Raw genomic sequence first — 24,229 nt, forward strand, 5'->3', positions numbered from 1 at the left:
GAAGGGGGCCTGGTTCTTCCAGGGATGGTCTTCAATGGAGCGTGAACGGCCAAATATTAGCCTTCCACATAACAGGCGATGAGAAAATGTCGGTCTGTTTCTTGTATTTGATGCAGAAAAACTATTTAAATCTATGAAACTTCAAAAAAAAAAAAAAAAAAGGCTGTGTGTGTTGGTGGGAAGGGAAGGGGGGTGATTTTTGTGGAGGACGCATGTGTCTGGATGGAGAGACTTCTGTGCGTGGCCTTCTTGTGGTTGCTTGAATTCCTTCCAAATGGGCCTTTCTTTCCTTTTTTCTTCCCCCCCCCCCCCCGCATGGCAGAGGGCCCCCTTTTCATATTTTACATGTTGTGATTTCACTGAGCCCTTCCAATTGGTCGTCAACAGTTCATTTGTGCCAGGACCTTCTATAAACTCTGCACGAGGGTCTCCCGGCCTGACCACCCACCGAAACAGGCTGTCTAAACAGCGTGTGTCTGGGCCTCAGACACAGCAAGTGAGTTAAAGATGGATCCTGTCCAAGGATTTTTTTTTTTCCCCCTCCAAGCTGAGGTGGGGGTTGGGTGGGAGACCCTGGTAGCACCAGGCCTGGCTCAGATGCGGCCTTTTGAAGTTGGAGGGTAATGGCCCCTGTCTTGTGTCATTTCCCTTCATGGTTTTCCTTGAGCTTAGAAGGATCTCTCTCACCCTGTCTGATTTGAGGAGGGCTGTCAATCTCTGAGCCAGGAACAAACATGTTATAAGGATTTGGATCTTCTTCAACTTCATCCCAAATGCCTTCTGACCAGTGTTTGACACCCCCTTTGCCCCAACTTAGTATTTTCCAGGCTGTCTTCCCTGGGCTGCAGCTCTCACTGGTTCCTGATTGGTCCTAGGCCTGTGGCTGGCAACATCAGGCATCACCTGACGACACTGAGACAGCCCCAGCACCTGCCAAAGCCCTGTGGCCAGTGCCCACACTCGATCTCATTTACTCCTCGCAGCAGCCGTCGGAGCTGGGCACTGTTCCTGAGTATGTTGCAAAGGAAGGGGGACAAGGGAAGACACTCCTCTGGGTTGACATGACTCATCCGTGGTGGAGGGGATTAGGATACAGGTGTGTCTACTCTGGGATTGTGCCCTGTACTTACTTTCTGGGCTGCTCAAAAAACAGAGAAAGTGGTTCACAGACATTTCTAATGTGATTGCTGTGTGTGTGTGCACATTTTTATTAAGGTATAATTCACATATCATACAATTCATTCAAAGTGTATAAGTCAATGGTTTTTAGTATATTCACAAAATTCTGCAACCATCACCACAATTAATTTTAGAATATTTTTATCGCCTCAAAGAGAGACTCCACACCCTGTAGCAGTTACTCCCCCCTCTCCTCCCTCCCACTCCTGGTAACCACGGGCCACGCACTCATCCCTTCACTCACTCCCGCTCATGTCTGCAGATCCATTCTGTCTCCATGGATTTGCTCTTCTGGACATTTCGTGTACACGGAATCCTAGACTCTGTGATCTTTCGTGGTAGGCTTCCCTGGTGCAGCGTAATGCTTTCGAGCTTCACCTACGTTGTAACATGTGTCCGAGCTTCATTCCTTTTGTGGCTGAATGATATTCCACTGTGTGGCTAGGCCCCATTTGGTTTATCCATTCATCAGCGGATGAACATTTGGGTTGTTTCCATCTTTTGGCTGTTAAAAATAATGCTGCTGCCTGGCCAGGCTTGGCTCAGCGGTTGAGCCTCGACCTAGGATCCAGGAGATCAGGATTCGATTCCAGGTCAGGGCACATGCCCGGGTTGCGGGATCGATCTCCAGTCGGGGGCGTGCAGGAGGCAGCCGATCACTGACTCTCTCATCCTTGATGTTTCTATTTCTCTCTCTCCCCCTCCCTTCCTCTCTCTGAAATGAATAAAGATATATATATATTTTTAAAAAAATAATGCTGCCAGGAACACTTGTGAACAAATTTTTGTGTGAACATACGTTTTCATTTTTCTTAGCTGTATATACTTAAAAGTAGAATTGCTGGGTCATAGGGTAACTCTATATATTTAACTTGTGAGCAGCTGCCAGACTGTTTTCCAAAGTGGCTGCACCATTTGACATTCCCACCAGCAGTGTATGTTCCAGTGTCTCCCCATCTTCTCCAACACTTGCTATCTTTTTGATTTTAGCCATTCTAGTGGGCATCAAGTGTCACCTCATTGTGGCTTTGATTTGCATTTTCTTGGTGGCCAATAATGTTGAGCATCTTTTCATGTGCTTCTTGGCCATTCATATACTGTATCTGCTCTGGAGAAATGTCTATTCAGATCATCTGTCCTTGTCTATTTTTTAATTGGGTTGTTTGTCTTTGCGATTTTCTGCTCATGCCTTTTCCTTGCTGCTGGCCTAGGGGACTTTGAGGGCTGAGATTGCATCTTTGCTCATCCACGCACTCATTCCTTCACTCACCCCCCTTCGCGTGTGCAGTGATTCGGTGGGTCTGTGGGAGGCAAAGCATTTGCATGGCTAGTAAGTTCCCAGGTGCTGCTGCTGCTGGGAACCGCTTTCTAGAGATAGTCTCCCAAATGTGCACAAGGAAACTACTTCAAGGCTGTTTCTAGTAGGACAATTTGTAATAACAAACAAATGGTCACCACCGACATGCCCCTCAGCAGAAGGAAAATGGATTGTCATGTTCACATAATAGAATATTGCACAGCAGTGAAGAGTGAATGGATTTTAGCTACACACATCAGCATGGGTGAGTGCCATAAAACAATAGTGAGTGAAAAGAGACAGAGCAGAGGGGACACCCAGTATGATACTATTTGTATGAAGTTGAGCAGCGTGTCAAACTCAAATATTATTAGTAGACATTAATACATATTATGTAGTAAAAGTATAAAGACTGGCATGAGACTATTCAGCACAATTAAAGAGAGAGGCCCACCGAGGAAACTGCAGTCACATTTTATTTCTTAGGCTCTGTTGGAAGAACTATGGGCCCCTGATCTCATCACCTGTCCTTACTGAGCACTGGGCCAAGATGCTAGTCTGACCGAGCCATCTCCTTACACGGAGCCGTTTCTGTGGCTGGTCATGTGGACTGTTAAGAAGGTCAAGGTGACCACATCTTGCTTCCCGCTTGTTATAAAGGGTGCTGAGGGCCATTGGTCCCAGGTTCCTCAGCTGGGGTACAGCACACTGTGTGCAAGGCCACCATCTGGACTCAGCACACTGCCCTGTGGGACTTGGCTCAGAAGAAATGACATGACCATGCTGACACTCTTCCTGTTTGCTGTAAGTAAGGAACTTGCAGTGACCCATTGAGTCTCGCCTGTTTCGACACCCAGGGCAGTGGCCAGCCAACCTCCTAGCTGCTTGGTCATCTCCTTCTTTATTAAGGCTTGTTACACCTTGCTACCTTCCATGAAGTTGGGGTTATTGTGCAATTAAAATGGGATCATGGCACAGGAAGCAGCTTGCTCCTTGAAGTGTTGTTTAATTTCTGTTTATCAATGCGGTGTTTCTTGATGTTAAATTTGGGCCATAAAAACCTATCATAAGATCTGGTCACAGCTCTGTTTCTGAAACTAAAGTTTCTTGACTGTGAAGGTCCCTCACAAGACTGAATTATTTTTCACAAGAAAGATGGTGACCAGGATGCAGAGCTTGGAAGCATTATTGCTAGTTGAGAAGGCAAAGGCTTACCTTTGAGGCTTCCAAAGGCAAAGGCCCGGCTACCTGGGGGAGGGGGCTCAGGATAAAGGTCACCAGGGTCAGCTCTAGTAGGAGAAGACACGGGGTGATATGTGTGTGTGTGTGTGCGCGTGTGTGTGTGTGTGTGTGTGTGTCCCACAGAGCTCTGTGTTAACCCATTCAGTGGACTCATCTCATGGAACAGCAAGTGCCAGCCCTGGTGCTGTCACCAGGCCGGTTGCTGGCAGCGAGAGCTGGGTGCTTAGGCACGAACAGTAGAGCTATGGAACTAGCTAGCCACCAGGAATTGCAATTTAAAAATCTAGATTTTTGTGGGGGAACATTGGATGTCCCGGCCACATCAAGTTGCTGTAAAATTTCTAAGCAGACCAGCATCGGTCCTCTGAACACATTCTAAGTAGCTTTTGTCTAGAGAAGTTAAGAGAACTATGCAAGGTCACTTGTGGGTTGAATTGTATCCTCCAAAAAGATATGTTCAAGTCCTAACCCCCTGGTCCCTGTGAATGTGGCTTTACGTGGAAATAGGGTGTTAGCAGACGTAATTAAGTTAGAGTGAGGTCATACTAGACCTGGGTGGGCCCTAATCTAGTGGCTGGTGTCCTCATAAGAAGAGGGAAATTTGGACATGGAGACAAGATGATCATGTGAAGATACAGCAGAAATTCGAGTTCATGCAAGCCAAAGAATGCTGAGGGTTGCTGGCAATACTGGAAGTCAGGGAGGCAAGGAAGGATTCTTCCACAGAACTTTGGGAGGGAGTAGGGCCCCGCTGACACCTTGATTTTGACCTTGTGGAGTCCAGAGCTGCGAGAAGCTAGGTTCCTGTTCTTTTAAGCCGCCCAGCTTGGGCTGCTTTGTTATGGAGGCCCTAGGAAACCAGCTAAGCTAATGACAGGACAGGAACTTGAACCCAGGTCTCGACTCCAGAATCCCTTCTCCCGCAGCATCGCTCAAACGTGAGGCACCCAGGGACAGTGAGGACAGATGGCTCAGGGATGGCTGGGCTTTGCCACAGCCTTTGGGTTCCTGTTTGAAGGTTCCACGTGGGCCTGGCTTTTAGATGATTCTTCTTTTGCCTTGAGCTCTGTGGGTTCAAAGCCAAAACCGTAAGCAGTTTAATCATTGTCTGTCCTGGAATTACCCCAACCAGCGCAGCCAGCATCGTGCGGGCCGTCTGGCCCGCTAACCCTTTGTTCTTCCTCTAAGCCTCTTCTTAAATGCGGTCAGAAGACGGTTTAGCCTTGTCCCAAAAGGCACGACGGCTGCCATCCCTGCTCCCAGCACTGATCACATGGGGCTGGCGTTCTTGACAAAGCCCTTGTGGCATCCTTGGCAGAATTATGTTTTCCGATGCGGGCCCTCCCCGCCCTCTAATTGCACACATCTGCAGGCCCCTGGAGCAGGGCCCGGCGGTGGCAGCCCCTGTAGTTCTCCATAGCTCTGGGGTTCAAGGGCTGGGCGCCCCTCAGGCGCAAAGAGCACCAAAGGTGGACAACGGGACCGAGAGGAGAGTAGTGACAGCTTCAATAAAGCTACGATGTGCCAGCAGTTAGAGGTCAGAGCTGATGGAGCCTCCAGAGTCATGGCCAAGAGGAAGGATGATGGCCTGGTGCTCATGAGGCTGGAGTCAGGCTTGGGTCCAAATCCTGGCTATCTCAGTCACACTCGAGGTGACATAACCTCTCTAAGCCTTCCCTCCTTCATCTGAGAGGCGGGAAGAACAGAAATAGCTGTCACATAGAATTAGTGAGGTCAATACTATAACTCTCACAAAGGGCACAGCATAGAAGCTGGCCTATGGCAATAGCTGGGAGAGGTCACTGCTCTGCAGCGGGCGCTGTTGAGCCCACCTTCCGGAGCTCACCCTGAAGCCCACCCTGAGCGCCTCCCATCTCAGCCTCTGCATCTCTTCTCGCCTCTGCCTGGCAGTCGTCTCTGTGGGAACTTTATCTGCTCACATGCGGGGCGGCCTAGCAACGCTGTGGTTTAATGTCTCCAGGAGCAACCCTCCATCGAGAGGGGTGGGATTTGGTGGATAGATACCCCAGGTCCCCCATCCTTTGAACTGCATTCCGTATGGCTCATGAGAGGATCCCGTGGCGTTGAATCCCTGTTATGTACAGTGGTAGCCCTCTATTAACACACCTTTTATTGGCCTGTCTCCCTTCCCAGACTCACTCCCCACTTGTGCTTCCAAGGGCCACCTCCCAAAGAAACTATGGGCACTCAAGCCCTTGTCTCAGGGTCTGCTTTCGGGGGACCCACACCGAGACAGCTGCTACACGGAAGAACTGAATCAAATATTGGACAGAAGGTTAGGGACAGGGAAGACCGGGGGGCCCCAAATTTAAAAACTAATGACAACAAAGAGAACACAAATTCATGGGTTAGGAGGTTGGCCCAAGAGCTAAAGGGCCAGAGTATGGAGAACGGTGAAGATTTCGGGAGAGCGAGTACCACTGGACACAGAGCCAGAGAGGCGATGCAGATGCATTGTCGCCCGTCTTCCTGCTCACAGCTTCTCTCTGCTGCAGAGAAGGCAAGAACCTCTCTCCAAACCCAGAGTGGAGCTTATAGACACAAACGCCTGAGACAGTTCCCAACACCCATCCTTAACAGGTGGCCTGGAAGTTCCTAGGACTCATTTTATTATTTTACAAGATCCCACATACCTCTCCTTGCGATTTTTTGCCTGTGCTAATTACACATCCCCCACTGGCTACTACTTCATGTCTTCCAGCCCATTTTACTCCTACTCATATATGCCTTTATTTGATTCTCTTACTTGTATTAATTATTACATAGCAACGTTAGTTTCTTCATGTAAAATAGACCCATTCTAAATGTGGTTTGAGTGGAAAAATAATAAAAAGAGGTCTTTTAGGGTGAAAATATTTAAACCCACCTATTCGATCTGACATCCTATTTACATGTAGAAGAGGAAAACTGAGACCCAGAGTGGTGAAGCGGTTTGCCTTAGGTTATACATTTGGACAACAGAGTGACTATGCAAACATATTTCAGAGTGGGTTTTAAAGGAAAGAGGGTCATGCGGTGGCATGCGAAAATAAGCTTTTATTTCTTGTTCACACGTTGCTGAGGTTTGGCTGACCTAGGGCGGGCTCAGCAGGGCTAGGCTCTGAGCTGTGGGTTGGGCTAGCATGTCTTCTCATGGTAAAAGAGAGGACTGCAAGAGGGAAACCCAACTGTGTACACTCGTGTCAAGCCTTTGCTAGTGTGATGTCTGCTTAATATCTTAGCCAAAGCAAGCCACGGGGCCAGCTTAAAGTCAAGCAGTGGAGAAATGCATTCCTTCCACGGAGCCTGGGGTTGGGGAGGGAGTGAATATTTGTTGAACAATGATCCAGTCCACCACAGGGGCTGAATCTCATGAGTAGGGAGGCGGTGGGAGGCACACACTTTCCTGGCATAGGTCATTGCAGGAGTGGCATGGTTTTCCAGCCAGAAGCTTAACCCTGGCTCCTAATTCAGCTGGGCTTGACGGTTGCCCTTCTTGCTGAGAAGTCCGTGAGTATTCTTAGGTTTATTCCTCTGAACTCAATGTTTCTTTTTTCCTCTGCCTTCTAAATTTTACTCTTTATCATTGGTTTTCAGTAATTTCATCATGATGTGCTTTGGTACGGTTTTCTTTGTATTTACGCTGTTTGAATTTCATTGACCTTCTTGGATCAATAGATTTCTATATTTCATCAAATTTGCAAAAATTGTGACCATTATTTCTTCAATTTTTTTCATCACTCCTTTCTCTTTCTGTATCTCCTCCTCTTGGATTTCGGTTGCATACATATTAGACTGTTTGACATTGTCCCATGAAACGGTGCTTTGGTTTATGTGGTTTACATTGATGTGCCTACAAGTTCACTGATCTTTTCTTCTGCAGTGATTACTCTTCTGTAAAGCTCACCCAGTGAGATTCTATTTTTAGATAGTGTATTTTCAGCTCTAAACATCCCATTTGGTTCTTTTTTTATATCTTCCAATTCTTTCTGCATTATGTTCATGTTTTTCTTTAAATCCTTGAGCATTCTATAAAAGCCATTTAAAGTCCTTCCATGCTGATTCTAACATTACTGTCACTTTGGGCTCTGTTTCTTTTGACTGGATTTTATCCTGGTTGTAGTTCACATTTTATTGGTTTTTATATGTCTAGTATTTTTTGATTGGATGCCAAGCATTACAAATGCTTGTTATTGAGTTTTTGGATTTGGTTGTCTTCAGTTGAACAGGGCTGAAATTTATTTTGGCGGAGGTTAAGTTACTTGAAAATCAGCTTGATCCTTTTGAGGTTTGTTTTTAATCTTTGTTAGGGAAGGTCTAGAGTAGCCTTTACTCTAAGGCCCCTTTAGCTCTACTGCTAAGGCATGACCCTTCTGGAGGTTTTACTAAGTATCCTGGCTTATCTGTGGCTCTAGGGGGGCCAGCCCAGAGTAACAGAGCTGAGTTCTGATTTGGGTCTGCCGTCAGGCTCACTCTGTTATGTTACCTAAATGACTTAACATTGCTTGGCCTTACTTTTCTCATATGTCAGGTGCAGAATTTGGTCTTAGTGGTTTTCATGCTGTTTTACTCAGTTCTTGGGCTTGCATGGGGGTGCATGAGCAGACATCACTGGGGGAGTGGGATAGATGTTTCAACGAGAAGCCCCTTACCGCATTTCTGTGAAAACAGCTTTATGTTTATTTGTTTCACATGTTGAAATTCCACATAAGGCTTCATAGGAAGAATTTCTGTTAAATGAAAAAATTGAGAAACCACTATAGAAATATCTCTAGGTTCCACACCTGCTCTATGGGACATTTGGTAAAATCAACGTGTTGGTCTATATGAGCATCATTAGCAAATGACTTTAGGGATGCAGACATCCATTTAGAGTTACTTTTCTGAATTCAAAGAGTGTGGGGTAGTAATTTCCGTTATGAGCTAAATTGATCCTCTGATTAGGAGGAATGTTGTATCTTTAGAAAAGTGTAAAATAATCTGTAAATATCTGTAAAATCAAGTAGTAGCGTAATGTCCACTTATTCCACTGGATAAATGTGTTTGAACCATTTTTGTATCTACCCCTCTACCATATCCTTCACCTTCAGATTTATAATGTCTTTATTGATGACATTAGTGAATTCTGTCTCTATTCTAGTTAGGTTGTCTGCTCTAAGAGAAGAAATCGCATTAGGTCATCACTACACTAAGAGACCAGGAGCTATTCCACATACGTCTACATGAGCAAGTGCTCAGCCCAACCCAATATCCATGTAGTCATTCATAAAAACTAGTCTCCACCAGTCTCTTACATATTAGAGACCTAATTTATTAGAGGGTAAAATGTGTTTTGGCATAAACTCCTGTTGAATCTGGATCTAACTTGGAGAGTCCCAGCAGAATTTGGTTGTAGCCACTTTAAGGGTAACATTCGTCTTTGGGGTTGGAGTATTTGTATTTGCAACGTGGCACGTGAGAAACCTTTCCAAATAAAATATGTGTCCCTTGTGAGAAATCAGGAGCTTTCATGGACATTTATTTGAGTTGATAAGGCATGAACAGCAACCAAAGCCTGGTTGGAGAGAGGGCTCTATGCCAAACAAACCAGGCTTCCCGCCTGATGGGCGAGGCGGTGGCGGTTAAGAGCATAAGAGCACCTCGGTGTGGGTTCCGTGTCCATTACTTTCTAGTTGAGGGACCTCAGGCTCTCTGTGCCCACCCCTACCCTTCACTCTTGCCATTTGAGCACCTGCCCGCCCTGTGTTTCTTTGTCTGAGGGCTTAGGCCAGCTATCAGAACTGGCTCTACCCATGCGCACAGTAGGCCAGCAGTGTCAGGGAACTAATGACACCCAGCCAATGTCCCCAGCCAAGGAGGATTGGAGTTAGTGAGTTAGTGGGTAACTCCTTCACCTCCCTGACCCCTGTAGGGTAGAAAGCTCTGGGGTGCACGTTTTACTCGGTTCTGCAGATCTTCCCAGAGAAGATCCGGGGCCCTCGGTGCAGCTTGCTTGACCTGGCGCCAAGCACGGGCTCCTTCTCCTCCCTGTCCCACTTCCTCACTCCGCTGCTGGTGTGCCCTGGGATTGCCTCCTCGGTCACCTACTTAATGTGAGAGTCCCTGTCTCAGGCTCTGCTTGGGAGGCCCCCCCAACCTGGAACATGATAAAGCGACGCGACGTAAGTGAGTCGCTGGCATCTGCTTCAAGCTGCAGACACACGAGTGATTTCTTCCTTCTGTCTCCGGGTAGGTCCAGGAGCCTGGGACATGCCCAGTTCATGGGGGGCAAAAAAGGAGCCCCAGCTCGAGGATAAGAAGACATGTGAAGGTGGGAGGTTGGGAAGCTCCTCGGAGCTCCACCTTGGTCTTAGGCATCTGCGTCCCCATCAGCCAGCTGGCCCTGGATTCCCTGGAGGCGGCGCTGTGCAGGGCGCTGGGACCCCGAGAGGTGTGAGCTGTGATGGCGGAGGGCCTGGCAGCGGGCAGGGTGGGTGCAGCTCTGGGAGGCAGCTGGTACGTGATGAGATGTTGCAACGGCAGCAGGAAGGCACCCGGCCAAATTCCAACATTTTCGCTCAGGTAGAGGATTTGGGGGTGGGGGAGTGTGCTCTGTAAATGAACCATCGCTGACTCTATCTCCTTTATCTGTTGCCCAAAACGGTGTTATTTCCTCCCTTGAAAATGTCTTCAAGCAGTGCAGATAAATGTGAGTGTTATTTATTATATTACATTCCTTCCCTGCTATCATGCCAGCTTGGGCTACTGAGATTTCTTATCAATTAATGCTCTCTGTGCACAGGCTCCCCCTCCTCCCAGTCCACTCCCATGGCCCGGAGCCCTGAGATCCTGCCAAGGCGCAGGCTGGGCTGGCCCACAGGGAGCCATATTATATACATGTGGACACAGACACTTAAAAATAAAACCGCCGGCCGGCCTCGGAGCGCCTCCTTGGCTCACAGGAGAAGCCTAGGTTGGGTGCTGGCAGGGGCCCCTGGCTGCCCGGCCCCCAAGCACCCAAGGCCTCCCCTGCCATCTGGGAGCTTCGATTGGAGACCCAAGGAGCGAGGAATGCGGGGAGCTGGAGACGCTTCTTAGGGGAGGCCCCATCCTGCTCGGGGCCTGGAGGATTAGAGGAATACGTAGAATTTCCAAATTTAGCATTCAGGAATCGCTTCGTATAAACAAGGGCTGCTTTCGCTGCCGAGATGCGAAGGAGATAATGCCAAAAAAGTCCCCCTTTGCGACTGAATTCTGTGATTCTGCAGCCAACCTCCAAGTTGACTGGGGGTGCAAGTGAAGGGCCGCTTCCTGCCTGTCCCTCTGCATGGGTGGTCGGGCTTAAAATGAAATATCCAGGCTGACAAATGCTTTTACAAAGGCCAGATTATAAACTGTAAACCTACTGTCAGCTGGGCAGAAGAGAAATCTAAATGCCTCTCCACCATTTACAGATTTCGTTTGGCCACAAGACGAAAGCGCTGCTCGAGTGAGCTGAGCGGCCTGGCGTTTATAAATGGCTGTGGGAGCCGCAGGGGGCAGGGACGGGGATCGATGAGCCAGGAAGCAAACAGCCTTCTCCACATCCCAGGAGATCTGGGTATTGTCACGTGGACACAGTGCTCCGGAGCAGAGGATAGCAAAACAGAATTTCTATGGGGACAGAGCCTATGATGCATCTATATTTTGGGAGCATTTAGGTTCAAGGAGAGTGTCAAAGGGTGAATTATTTCAAGGGAAATACTAGACCAACCTATAGACCAGGAAACACATAAGATGGGTTGGTCCAGGGGGAGGATATGAGTTTTTGGTCCCCTTTTGCTCTGTGGGTTTGTGGGAACCCAAACCCACATCTTCCCACTAAAGAGCTGGCCTTCTCTCCTAGACGTGTGGAGGCAGGTGGGGAGAAAAGATCTGGAAGATTCTGTGATAGCTCGTGTTCACCACCCCAGTTACCCACTCAACGCAGAAGGGCAGTAGAGTCTGGGAAGTGTGGGTGAGGGGAAAGGCTGGGGAGGAGGGGTTTGGGGGGGACTCTGCTTCTAAAGGGGGCTTCATCTCTTCAGACCATGCCCCTTCCATTGACCAACCCATTACACCCTAGTCAACGGTGAAATCATCCACGTGAGTCATGTAGAACCACAGTGCTCGGGAATGGGTGGCCTGCTCTTTCATTCAAAAGCTTTCCATCCCTCGGGACATGGAAGATTGAGGGCATCAGGATCCTGTGAGACATAAAGAGCCAGGGGAAGTTGGACATGGCACATGGGTGATCAGACCATCCTTGTCTACCAGCAAAACCAGAGCAGGAGTGATTGTTCAATTTTTTTTATTCAATCAATATTTGCTGAGCACTTGCTCTGTGCCAAGCACCATTCTAGAAGCTTGGGGATCATGAATGTACAAAAAAGGGAGAAGCCCCTGTTTTCACAGAGCTAACATTCCAGAGGGAGGAGACAGACAGTGAGTGGGAAACATAATTAACAAGAAAATTGTACAAAGGAACAGCTGATGCAAAGGCCCTGGGGCAGGACTATGACTGGAGAGGTGGAGAGCAGTGAGGAGTCCAATGTGGCTGGAGCAGAGCGAGTGAAGGGAATGTAGGGGAGATGAGGTCAGAGAAGTGGAGGAACGGAGGAAAGGCAGATGGTCTAGGGCTGCCCTGGGATGTTTGGAAGCCAGTGGTCTCATGTGGCTCCTAACATTTATATTTACATTAATTAAAGTAAAATCAAGCTAGAAATCAACTCTTTAGCCACACTAACCATACTTTAAGTGCTCAATAGCTACATGTGGCTGGTGGTGGCTGTATTAAATAGTGCAGATCTAGAACACTCTATCATGGCCTAAATTTCTTCTGGGCAGCACTACTCTGGGGCCTTGTAAGAACTTGTAAAAATCATCTAAAAACTGTGGCTTCTACTCCAAGAGATATGGGAAACCACTGGAGTGTTGGAGAAGACTGACGTTTTCAAAGGGTCACTCTGGCTGCTGTGCTGAGAAATGATTCTAGAGAGAAAAGGGAATGACAGATGTGGTCCAGAGAGAGAAAGTGCCCTGCTCAGGGTCACTCTGCCTGTTATTGGCAGAGCCAGGACTAGAATCGGGTCTCCTGCCTCTCAGTCTGGGACGCTGCCCACTGGAAAAGGCCTTCATTCTGCATGCATTACATTATAGGTGCACCTATGTATATGTGTGTCTATCTATATGTGTGTGTGTGGTTGTGCATTTATGATATATAGACCTTACCTACAAATGTGTATCTGTAATATATACTTATGTGTGTATGTACATCCATACTGACACATATGTATGTGCGTATATGTATATATAATTTTTCAATAACCATGTTTTACTTTTTAACAACTTTACTTGAAGTATAATTTACATACCATAAAATCCACCCAGTTTGGGTGCACAATTCATTGATCTTTAGTAAACTGGCTGAGCTGTGCGACCGTCAACCCAACCCAGCCCTCTGTGTTCTTTGTAGCAGGCTCCAGGTGAAGGGCCTGCTTGCGTTTTTTGGATCTGGAATGACACCGCGGCCTGGCCAAGGCCTGTCCAAGCAGCTGCCCCAGCTGGAAACTGCCCTCCCCTCGGTCAGGGAGGTGCAAGTGGCTTGTCATTGAGAACTGCTCACGTGTAGGACCAGCACATCCTCAGACAGGGCCCTTCTAGAGGAGATGTGTCACATTTGTTCTTGCCCTCCTGACACTCCCTCTTCCTTCCTCTGACAGGCGGTTTTTCCCCAACTTTTCTCAGAACCTCTAAGTATCTCGCTTTATTCCTGGTTTTTCCAGCCTTCCGGCCAAAAGTATACACAGAGAAAAATATACAGAGAGGTTAGGTTCCTTTTCCCACTGAGCTAATATTTAGGGGAAAGAAGATTAAACAGATAGTCCAGGGTTGGTGTCTATGACCACCACACTGTCCTTTAAAAAGTAAAGGGCTTTAGCAGAAAAAAAGTCCAACTGAGAGGGGAAAAGTTCAAAATTCTTTACAAGAAATAATTGTGATTTATGGCCAAGTCATAGGGTAGAATTAATTGAACACCTACTATGTGGAGGGCATTGGGGTTATAGAGATGAGCAAGGTCAAGTCTCAGCCCTCTAGGTCTCTAGTTGGCCAAATTCATTCATTCATTCATTCATTCATTCATTCATTCATTCATCCATCCATTCACTTATCCATCAATTCACTGATTCATCAAATACTGATTGACCTAGTGTGTGCCAGGCCTACCCTGTAGAGATGAATCAGGATTGGTTCTTGTCTTCAAGATGCCCATAGTCCAGCTGAGGGAAGGGTATGTTTGGCCTAGAATTTTCATTCACGTTCTGAGTCTCGAGGTCCAGGGTGTTACTTGGAGAACTAGACTAGAAATCACAGTCAATGGGGAAATGTGAGCTGCCATGTCCAAAAGCCTCGCAGGGCGGGGAGAACTGGGTGGGAAGGGGAGGCAGGGTTCTGATGGGCTGGTGACCCCCACACTCGCACAGACAGAGTGAAAACCCGAGGAAACAGTTATGTGATCTTTACAGAAGCGGAGAGGTGCTGGGCAAACACATCACTGAATTGCTATTTTCACTGTTACAGTTAAAATTCTGAGATGAAAGCAATCAGCAGAATGTTTAATTGAATGGAGTATTGTACGGCAATGGAAAGGAAGTGGCGTGCTTGTGCAGCCAGGACGGGGTGAACCTGGGAGCCTTGTGCTAAGTGAAAGAAGCCGGACACAAAAGGCCGCATAGTGTGTGGGTCCATTGATAGACAAACCCACAGGGACAGAAAACAGATTTGTGTGTCCCAGGGTTACGGGGAGATTGGTAGTGACTGCAAAGGGCGTGGGGTTTCTTTTTGCAGTGATGGAAATGTCCTAAAACCAACTGTGGTGACAGTTTCATAGGTCACTGAATACATTGAAAACCATTGAATCATACACTTTAAGTAGGTGAATTGTATCGCCTGGGAATTACATCTCAATAAAGCCATTAAAAATTAAATTTCCTTGTTTTTCACTCTACCTTTACTTGCTATATGTTCACTTTGGAAAAATTAAAAGCTACAGATGATCCAAAAGAAGAAAATAGAAGATGTCACCCCCCGCTTAAAAATAAGCCACGCGAGCGCGTTGACACATATGATCCCAACCCCCCCGTTCTAGTGTTTCCTTTCTGTTGTTTCACGTTTGTGTTGTTGACGTTTTTTAACAAGTGTGAAATCGCAGGGGAGAGAGTGCGGTGCCCTGACCAGTCTTTGAAATGTCTGTTTTCTGGACAGAACAGACCCAATTAGACTGTGGAGAGCCGGTAAACACTGCGGTGCCGACCGCGTAGCAGTCAAATCGCTGCTGGGAAAGACTCTTGTGCAGGGATCTGGAAGTTTCTGTTGGGTGGCTGCTGAATTCAGGTTTCATAAACAGGAGAGTCACCATGATGGGTTCCAGAGCCGAGCGCCTGGCCAGGCCTCGGACAAACTCTGCTGGAAGACCAGGGGTGAGGGCTCAGGTCGGCCCCAGCAGGAAGGGCTACCGTGAGAGCACCAGGCGTCATCCCCATAAACCTTTAAACCCCACTTACTTATTCATTTATTTGCCTAGCTTTTTTAAATTAAAAGAAGTGATTTATGCACAAGGCTGCTAAAATCATCATGTACAGAGGAGAACATATAATGGAAGAAATGCTTCCTCCTCTCTCAGATGCCACGCATGTGCTCGGAGCCACCAGCACCGCCAGGTCCTAATGCCATGTCACAATGGGCCGTGTGTATGCGAGTATGTGTCCTACATGCTTGTCTCTCCCTCACCCCAACCACACGCTTGGAAATACACTACTTGCTCTCTTCTCGCCCTGGTTCTTTAAATTAAAAAAAATACATATATCTTGAAGATTGTTCTATGTCGGTACACACAGAGAGTTTATTCTTTTGATTGCTGTATAGTATGCCACTGTACGGATATCCTGTAATTTATTAAACTGGTCTCCTATTGACAGTATATGGCTATTGCAAATGATGCTACAATGAGCATTTTTAAAGCATATGTTTTTGCCTCTCATGTGAACAGCTCTGTAGAGTAAATTCTTAGAAATTTAATTGCGAGATGAAATATTTTATACATTAAAATTTTTGATAGCCCTTTCTAAATTGTATCGTTTGTTGCAAAATATGACCTTCCAATAGTATACAGGATTACTTGTCCCCATCCAACTTTGAGTACTTTCTGGTGCCTCCTGATAGGGAACAGGACACAGATGTGACCCTCCCCTTTCCCAGGTCCAGAGAGAAGTGAGCTCAAGGCCGCAGTGTGCATTTACACCATCCCTCAGCAGGCGCACCCACAGCCACCCGCGTTCAGTCTCCACGAGAACCGACGCTGGGAGTAGCTTTGGCAGTAGATGACACTAACTGCCCCTCGGTACCCTTCTCTCTCTCTTCTTTTATTAATGAAGCCCCCTGAGTTCTAACCAGGCAAATGGCCACCACGTTACAGCCTCCCTTGAAGCTAGATGTGACCATGTGACCAAATTTGTGCTTTGAGGACTTGAGTGTAAATAATCACGCAGCTTCTGCAATTCTCCTCCTAAGGAAATCGCCTTCCTGCCATTTCCTCTCTTTCCCCGGCAACAAGAAAGGCAGAGGCCATATGTTGGTGACCCAACAAGGTAGCTGGAACCTGGGTCCCAGGAGGAGGCAGGAGACTAGAGGAAGAGGCTTCCCTGGTTCCACAAGGAGGATAGCACAGAGAAAGCTCACCACCTGCCAGGGTGGCTCGGCTTCAGGAGTGCCAGGAGACAGGCCTGGCGCAGGGATTGGTGTCAGCAAGGAGACCAGGGTAGAACCGAGAGGCTGGGCAGGCGATCCGATGGGAGGCATCTCTGCAGACTCCCAGAAACAACCTGTAGACCTTGGGATGCGGGTGAGCCAAGGTCCTCCGATTGCAGGTGGCTCCCCAGCCTGTGAGGCTGGCCATTCACACTAAGCAGACTGCCATTGCTCTGGGGGACATTTGGGCTTTTCAGGGATTACCCAACTCGCAAGCCACATAAGCTCTTGGTAATTGCAAAGCAGGTTGCAAAGCACATTGGAATTCTGAGGCCTCGCTGCCTAGTTCCAGCTGCTCCAGGAACCAAATAGCCAACCAACAGCTGGAACAAACACTCATAAAAAGTCACCCAGCTTCTGCCCTCCATCTGCTCCCTGGAAAATGTTCACAGCAGGCCCCTCCGCCCACACAGTACAGCCCAGATCTGATCTTTCCCATCACGCTCCTCAGTGGCAGAGCCCTGGAGTCCTGAGACTTACTAAATCATTCTGGCTGTTGGCTTTGAGAGTTCCTGGAACCCAGCTAAAGTAAAGGGAGCTGAATGCCATGAAAGCAGCTCCGTTCTCTCTTTGCTCTTGTTTCCCACATGCTCCTTCGAGGGGAAAACTTGTAAAGGCTTTAAAGTAAATGGGCAGGACATTGAGTAAAAAGAAATCACAATTAGAAGGACTTAAAGGCGACTGTTACCCAAGACAGATGTGCAATAATCACAAATGGGACCTGCAGTGAAAGGGTGCGTGGTGGGTTGAAAGTGCCGCCCCCCCAAGTTCAAGTCCATCCAGAACCTCAAAATGTGACTTATTTGCAAATAGGGTCTTTGCAGATATGTTTAAGGTAATGTCGAGGTGAGAGTACACTGGCTTAGGGTGGGCCCTAAATTCCGTGAGAGTGCCTTTATAAGAGACAGGAAAGGACACACAGAGACAGACACAGGGGAGAAGGCCATGGACCATGGCAGGAGAGATTGGAATGATGAACACACAAGCCAAGGAATGCCCAGGATTTCCAGCAACTCCAGAAGCTAAGAGAAAGACATGGAACAAATTACTCCCCTGAGGCTTCAGGGAGAGCAAGGCCCTGCTGACACCTTGATTTCAGACTTCTAGCCTCTTGACCCATGAGAGAATAAATTTCTCTTGCTTTAAGCCTCCCAGTTTGGGGCAATTTGTTAAGGTGGCCACAGGAAACAAATACAGGTGCACAAAGACCTATGGGTGCATGTGGGAGGAGTGTCTTCTCTTCCCTGGAAGATCAGGGAGGGCTTCAAGGAGGCGGTGACAGTTGAACTGAGCTCTAAGAATGATGAAGAATTTGCTGAGCAGAGTAGGGAGGAGAGATTGACTCCAGGCATAGGGAACAGCACAGCATGTGAAAACACACAGACACACCAATGACCACAGCTTGTTTGGAAAACTGTGAAAACTGGTATCACGGGAATGTGGGTGGAAAGGATAGCAAAGAGAAGTGGTGGAGGAATTCTGTTCTTGCTAAATTGACAGGAGGCAATGGGAGACACCGAAGGTGGTGAAACAGATAAGAAGCATTCCTTATGAAGAATTGCATACATATAATGGAGCCACTGGTTCTGCAGGGTACAGCTCAGTGAATTTTGAAATATGCACACATCCAGGTCAAGCTACAGAAGAGGCTCCCCAAAGCCCCTCTTCAGTCAGTGCTCAACTCCCAAGAGGAAACCACTATTCTGACTTTCATCAAAATCATAGATTAGTTTTGCCTGTGCTTCAACTCCAGATGCAATCATACAACATGTGTGATTGTTGTGTGTCTGTCTTCTTTCACTCAGCATTCAGCCATGTTATTGCCAGTGTCAGTAATTCATTCTTTTTGTTCCCAGTATAGTATTCTATTGTATGGACATACCACAATTTATGTACTCATTGCCTCTTTGATGGAGGTGTCCAGTTTGGGCTATTATGAACAAAGATGCTATAAAAGTTCTTGTATATGCCTTTTGGTGAACATATGCATTCATTTCTCTCAGTATGTGTCTAGAACTGGAAGTGTTGGGTCCTAGGATAGTTGTATATTTAGCTTCAGGAGGTAATTTAGAGGCATTTTTAAGTAGCATTATCAGGGCTGGTAATCACCAGCATGCCCATATTGATGGCTTAGGTTCTAGTTGGTTGCTGCACCGCCTTGATGGGTCCAGCTCTTGCTACACAATTTCATCACCATTCCCTGGACTTGAACATGCTGAGAGATGGGTTCAAGGAGGTGATGGGAAGAAGGAGACCAGTTAGGAGAGGATTCCTGGGGCATGGGAACCTTGGAGATGCAATGAATTGGGCAGGTATTTAGGGGAGAGTTCTTGGTTGACCAGTTAGCTGGGGGATTGAAGGAGAGTTAAGGTCAGCTTCAAGCTTTCTGTGAGGACTCAGGGAAAGAACAGAGGACTAGATTGGGGGAGCAGAAAAGATTCAGCTGAACACCTTTTCATCCCCAGGTGAAGCTGTGGGAGACAGACACCTCTTAGGGTGGCTGATGGTTTATAATCCCCCTTCCTTAAGGAGAACCCCTGGAGCCCAAAGCTGGGCCCCGGCAGTCCCAATGGACCTGCAAGACTCTGACTCCCCTTCCCATAATTGATTGTCCAGAGGAGGTCGCTTGATTCAGGCCAAGCCAATCAAAATCTCTTTCCTGGGAACTTGAAATTTTGAATTTGCAGAGCCACATTAATGGAACATTCCAGAATGAACCTATGAACTTAGTTCCTCAGACACGGCCTCATTCCCACCTGTGTGTGTATTAGTTGGAGCTGACCAAGTGCTATAACCAACGACCGCAGCATCTCAGGGTGCTTTGCTCCAGACCAACATTTAGGCACCAGACCCTCTGCATCTTATGGCCCCTGGTTCCCTGCAGGGAAGGGCAGCACATGGGAGGCATTGATAAGCCAGGCGTGATGGGGAGCTCATCACTTTTGCTCACAGGCACTTGATGACATCTAACTTCTAGGGATTCTAGAAAATGCGGCCCAGCCTTGTGTCCGGTGGAGGGGAGAAAGCAGGTAGTGTCTCCCACACTGCTCCATCTCACCCACCCTAATCCATCCAGATTGCTCCCGATACTAGCAACTGAAACATTCTCAACAGGCACAGAACTCAGCTACCTGAGGCCTAGGCTTGGAGCTAAGTAGAGTTCACTGTTTCTGCTCATTTTAAGACTATTTGCTTTTGTGTATATCTAAGCCCCAGGTGTCAGGCCTGTTAACCAGATTCCTGGAAATTCCTCAAACACGAAATTAAAGTGGGTTGGGGAAGGCTCTGAGGGAAGAGCAACCCCTCTTCCTGCTGTAGGTGACTCCTGTTCTACCCATGTCTTCGCCCCCCTTCCCTTCTTAATAATGAGAGACCCCTTGCCGAGCACGGTCCTCTGTCTCTTTCTCTGTCATCCCTGTTCCTCTGAGTCATTGGGTCTCCGCTGGAGTGATGAACAGGAGGGGATATGTGGTATGCTGCTCTGCAGCTGTGCTCAGAATAAACGTATCTTGTAGGAGCTTGAGTCAGAAATTTGCCCCCTCGAATCAACATTCAGCAAGGGGGCTGCCTACCTGACAAGCCCACCAGAAGCCAGGCTGGCCAAGGCTGGGGGGCGTCTCTGCCGGGGAGCTTTATAAAGATTGCCTAATAAATGACAAAGACCCAAGGCAGAAGTAAACAAGTGACTGAAGGCGAAAGTGATGGAGTTTCTTCCCCCTTGGAGCAATGACTTCCCAATGACCCCAGGGCTTTGTAAAGGTCCAGGTGATACCTGGCTGCAGCCCCACAGCCAAAGAAAGGGGAGCTGTCCTGCAGCACCGGGGTGCCTGGGGAACAGGCTCCTGCATGTCCTAAGATGCTTTGAGATGAGTCAGGCCCACCTCCTGTCTTCCAGCAGAACACACGGACAGACGTGCAAAGGGGAAGCGAGTTGCCAAGCGCAGAATAGAATGTAAACACCGTATCTTATTTCCTATAAAGTTATCATAATCGCAATTAAAGACCGTTATCGGCGCTAGGCTGTGGGCCTTGGTGGAATTCATGTCCAGCTGCTCCTGGCTGAGGGACTGGGGGGGGACCTTGGCCAGAGTGACTGTTCCCCGGCCGGCTTCTGAAGGTGGCTTTCGGGGTGGGGCCGAGGGTGGGGTGCACACTTCCTTCTCTCACACTTGGATAAATTACTTTGCTCCTGAGGCCTCAGTTTCTTCACATGTAAAATGGTAATACATGTCTTCCCAGGATGGTTGTGAAAATTAAATGCAGAAAATACTGGGAAAAGGTCTACACCCGTGCGTGGGAAGACCTCAGCCATCGTAGCTCTTGGGTGATGATGGAGGTAACGATGACTGATCTTATATTTACAAACTTCGTGTTTTGTTTATTGTGGAATTGTTTGCATTCATTTTGATTTTGAAACAGTATGGCATTAACATAGCTTTATTTTCATTGCTGAGCGCTTTGGTGGCCCCTGACGTGTTGCGGGCCAGGCAAGTGCCCGAATAGCCTCACCCAGGGCCAGGCTGCGGCCTGTGAAGGTGACGCTGACTTTTCTTGTCATTTGAGGACAAGCTCCTTGTCCCCATGCTCTGCCATCGCTGATCGGGGGCTCTGGCCGTGTTCCCTCAGGGCTGTCCTTGGCACCTTTGTGCTTTCTGAGCTGGTACAGCAAAGGGGGTTCAAAATAGTCCGGGGCTGGAGCTGGGGATTCCGGACGGGGGCCTGATTTCACAAAAGCGCTCCCCGGTGAGCGTGGAAAGGCATTTCCTGCGCCTCCCGGTGACACGCACAAACTCCCCGTTCCAGCGCCAGCCTCAGGGACCCTGGGTGGTGCTGATGAAACTGGTCCCCACCCCGCGTCACACAGACGGAAGCGCTGGCGACTCTTCCCCGGGTCCCGGAGCGACACGGAGCCTGGGAAGCAGGGCTGCCGAGGGCACGGGGGAGTCAGTGGCCGACTGTGGCCCAGTTTGGCCCTTGGTCCCACAACCAGACACGACCGAGGACGGACACTAGGTTTCATCAAGCAGATAGATTTGTGAGGAAATTTATGATCCCGATAATGCTCCAGATGTTGACCGTTCTCACATGACTGCAGAGATTTATTTCTTTAAACAATCTTGGAAATTGTCTGGCCTCCAGCAGAACCCTGGGGTTCCAAGGCTGGGAAGGGCTCCCAGGGGCTGAGAGGGGGTCCCAGGGGCTTCCAGGGGCTCCAGAGGCTGGTTCCACGCTTGGGAGAAAGTGGGGGAGAGGCCGAGGCTTTGGGCCCCTCTCCGGCTTCACCGAACAACTGCATGTGTGTTTGCTCCACGCACAGGGACTCTAGTGTGAGTTTTGTTTAAAGAAACGAATCTCTGTATGAATATAGTTTTAAAACCATGAACCCAATTCAGGGGTTCTCAATCCTAATTGCACACTGGGAATCACTTCAGGAATTTACAAAAACTCCAAGGCCCAGACACTACACCCAGGAATTTGGATTTCATGGGTCCGTGGTGGATGTGGGCATCAGCATTTTAAAAAACCTTCCCAGATGACCCTGACATGCCACCAAGACCGAGAACCGCTGATCGAGGCCAGCGTTCCTCTTTCTGCACATGGAAAATTGGGGCCCAGGGAGGTCAAGTGAGTTGCGTAAGGTTCGTCTCCAGGCTGGATTAGAACCCTCAACTTCCAGTTATTAGTCATTGCCTGCTGGACTCTCCAACACACGCACGCAGAAGATAATCCCGTGAGCCTACACGTATGTGAGCCTCTATGGTTTCATTTTCACATTGGAACAAATATTTTTAGTCCAACAGTTGAGTTTCCGAGGGAGAAAAGCCTCAAGCAGGAAAGGACACTGATATTTATACTTCTGCTGGGAAACAGAGGCATCGAGGTCACAGACGAGTGGCCCCCAGGACCACACAGATCCACGCGGAAAAGAGGCCCCAGTGCTGGCTCCCAGGCTCACGGTTTAGCTTTACCGCTTCATCCACTCCTTGTCGCATTCCCTCGGGAACCCCATCCCAGTGCTAGCTGGCTGATGGAGACAAATTGTCAATGCTAGTGAAGTGTTCTGTGTTTCTAAGGTCAAGCTGAGTTGTGTGTTTTTTTTCCCTTCAAGAATTAATGAGAGAGAAAAAAAGAGAAATATGCATATGGTATCTGGAGCCAAATTGGAAAATCTACATAATTAACAATTTAAAGCATGACAATAGTGGTCGTGGGAGAGGTAAGAGCCAGAGTGAACGCAAAACAGGAGAGAGCCTGGCAAGGGGAGCGACCCTGCTAAGCAAGAGCAGAGGTGGTGGGATGTGGGCGGTGAAGACCATGTGCAGACTTTCGAGTTAAAAAATGCATGGGGGGGAGGGTGTGTTCCATGTAGAAATAGTGGTTCTGTGACTCCCGTTGGCCCGTAGAATGTGGTAGAAGTGCATGTGATTTCTGAGGCTGGGCCTTCAGGCGTCTGAAGCTCTGCTCTCACACGTGGATGCTACCTCTTGGAAGCCTGCTGCCTGCAGGGAGAAGCCCAGGCCGTTTTCCAGGAGGAGATCCAAGCCACTGCTTCCCCAGGGGACCCCCAAGCATTTTTCACTCCAAAAGTCCATAGTGCAGTCTTCACCTCCCACGTCCCAACCACCCTGCTCTTGTCTAGCAGATGCCTTCCCTTTGGCTGTGAGGTGTTAGTCAGGTGTTACCTGGACTGGTCACTTGCCACTGTGAGAAGGGACAGACTTGGAATAAATTCAAGGGCAGACACCTGCTATCCTCAGCACTGCCCTTCTCAGACAGCTGAGCACTGCCATGGAGTCACAGCATCCTGCTTCCTCTCCCAGAGGCGTCTCAAACCCCTGGAAGGAGATTTGTTCAGCTCTCCAACAAATATATCTGACCCCCAGCAGTGTCCGGGGCTCGGATTCAAATGGAAGTCATGTTACTAAAAAGCTAAGCAAGGGAAAGGAATTTCCTCAATGTATGAGTCAAGATGGGCGAGTTGTGCTCCAGTAACAAGTAGCCCCTAAACTAGAGGCTTAGCACAACCAAGGTTTACTTCTCACTTGCCCAGTCCCCTGGGGGTCCTGCCTTTTATGTGGGGAGTCTGCACATCTTTGTGGGTCTGCCACCTCATTACAAAGACTCCTTGGTCACTGAGGTGGGGGAAGGGACATCTGGAGGGTCCTGTGCTAGCTCTTCTGAGCCTCACCCTGGAAGTGATGGGCCACTTCCACCCCTCACCAGTAGTCGTGTGGATCTGCCTCAGTATAAGGGGGCTGGGAAATGAGGGGGCAGATAAAACATTTAATGGGCACCACTGTCTCTTAACTCTTTCTGCCAGAGACGTTCTGCACCCTCAGGCAACTGCTAGGATTTGTTTGCCGGCAGAGGGCAAAGTGACCTTTAATGGCAAACCTCAGACATGAGTGACTCTGCCTGGCGGATGGTTGTGTGTGTTTGTGTTTATAATTTTATATTGCCAACAGCTAATAGAGTATTGTCTCTTGGTAACCTTATCTGTGTTTTATGCGGTGTTCCAGATGCAATCCCAAGATTCTGGACAGTCACTTATGAGAGCCCATTGGAGAGATCTCCCTGCGGAGGGAAGAGCAGATTAAGTGGAGGGCTATTTAAAATGGGACACAGCCATCAGATCACTTTCTTAAGTCGTGAACTTCTCTCTCGAGGACAGGAGGTAGAGGTTTGTCCTATGGCCCTCGACCTCAC

The sequence above is a fragment of the Miniopterus schreibersii genome (genome assembly GCF_964146895.1).
Source record: "Miniopterus schreibersii genome assembly, chromosome: 18".
NCBI classification, from domain to species: domain Eukaryota; kingdom Metazoa; phylum Chordata; class Mammalia; order Chiroptera; family Miniopteridae; genus Miniopterus; species Miniopterus schreibersii.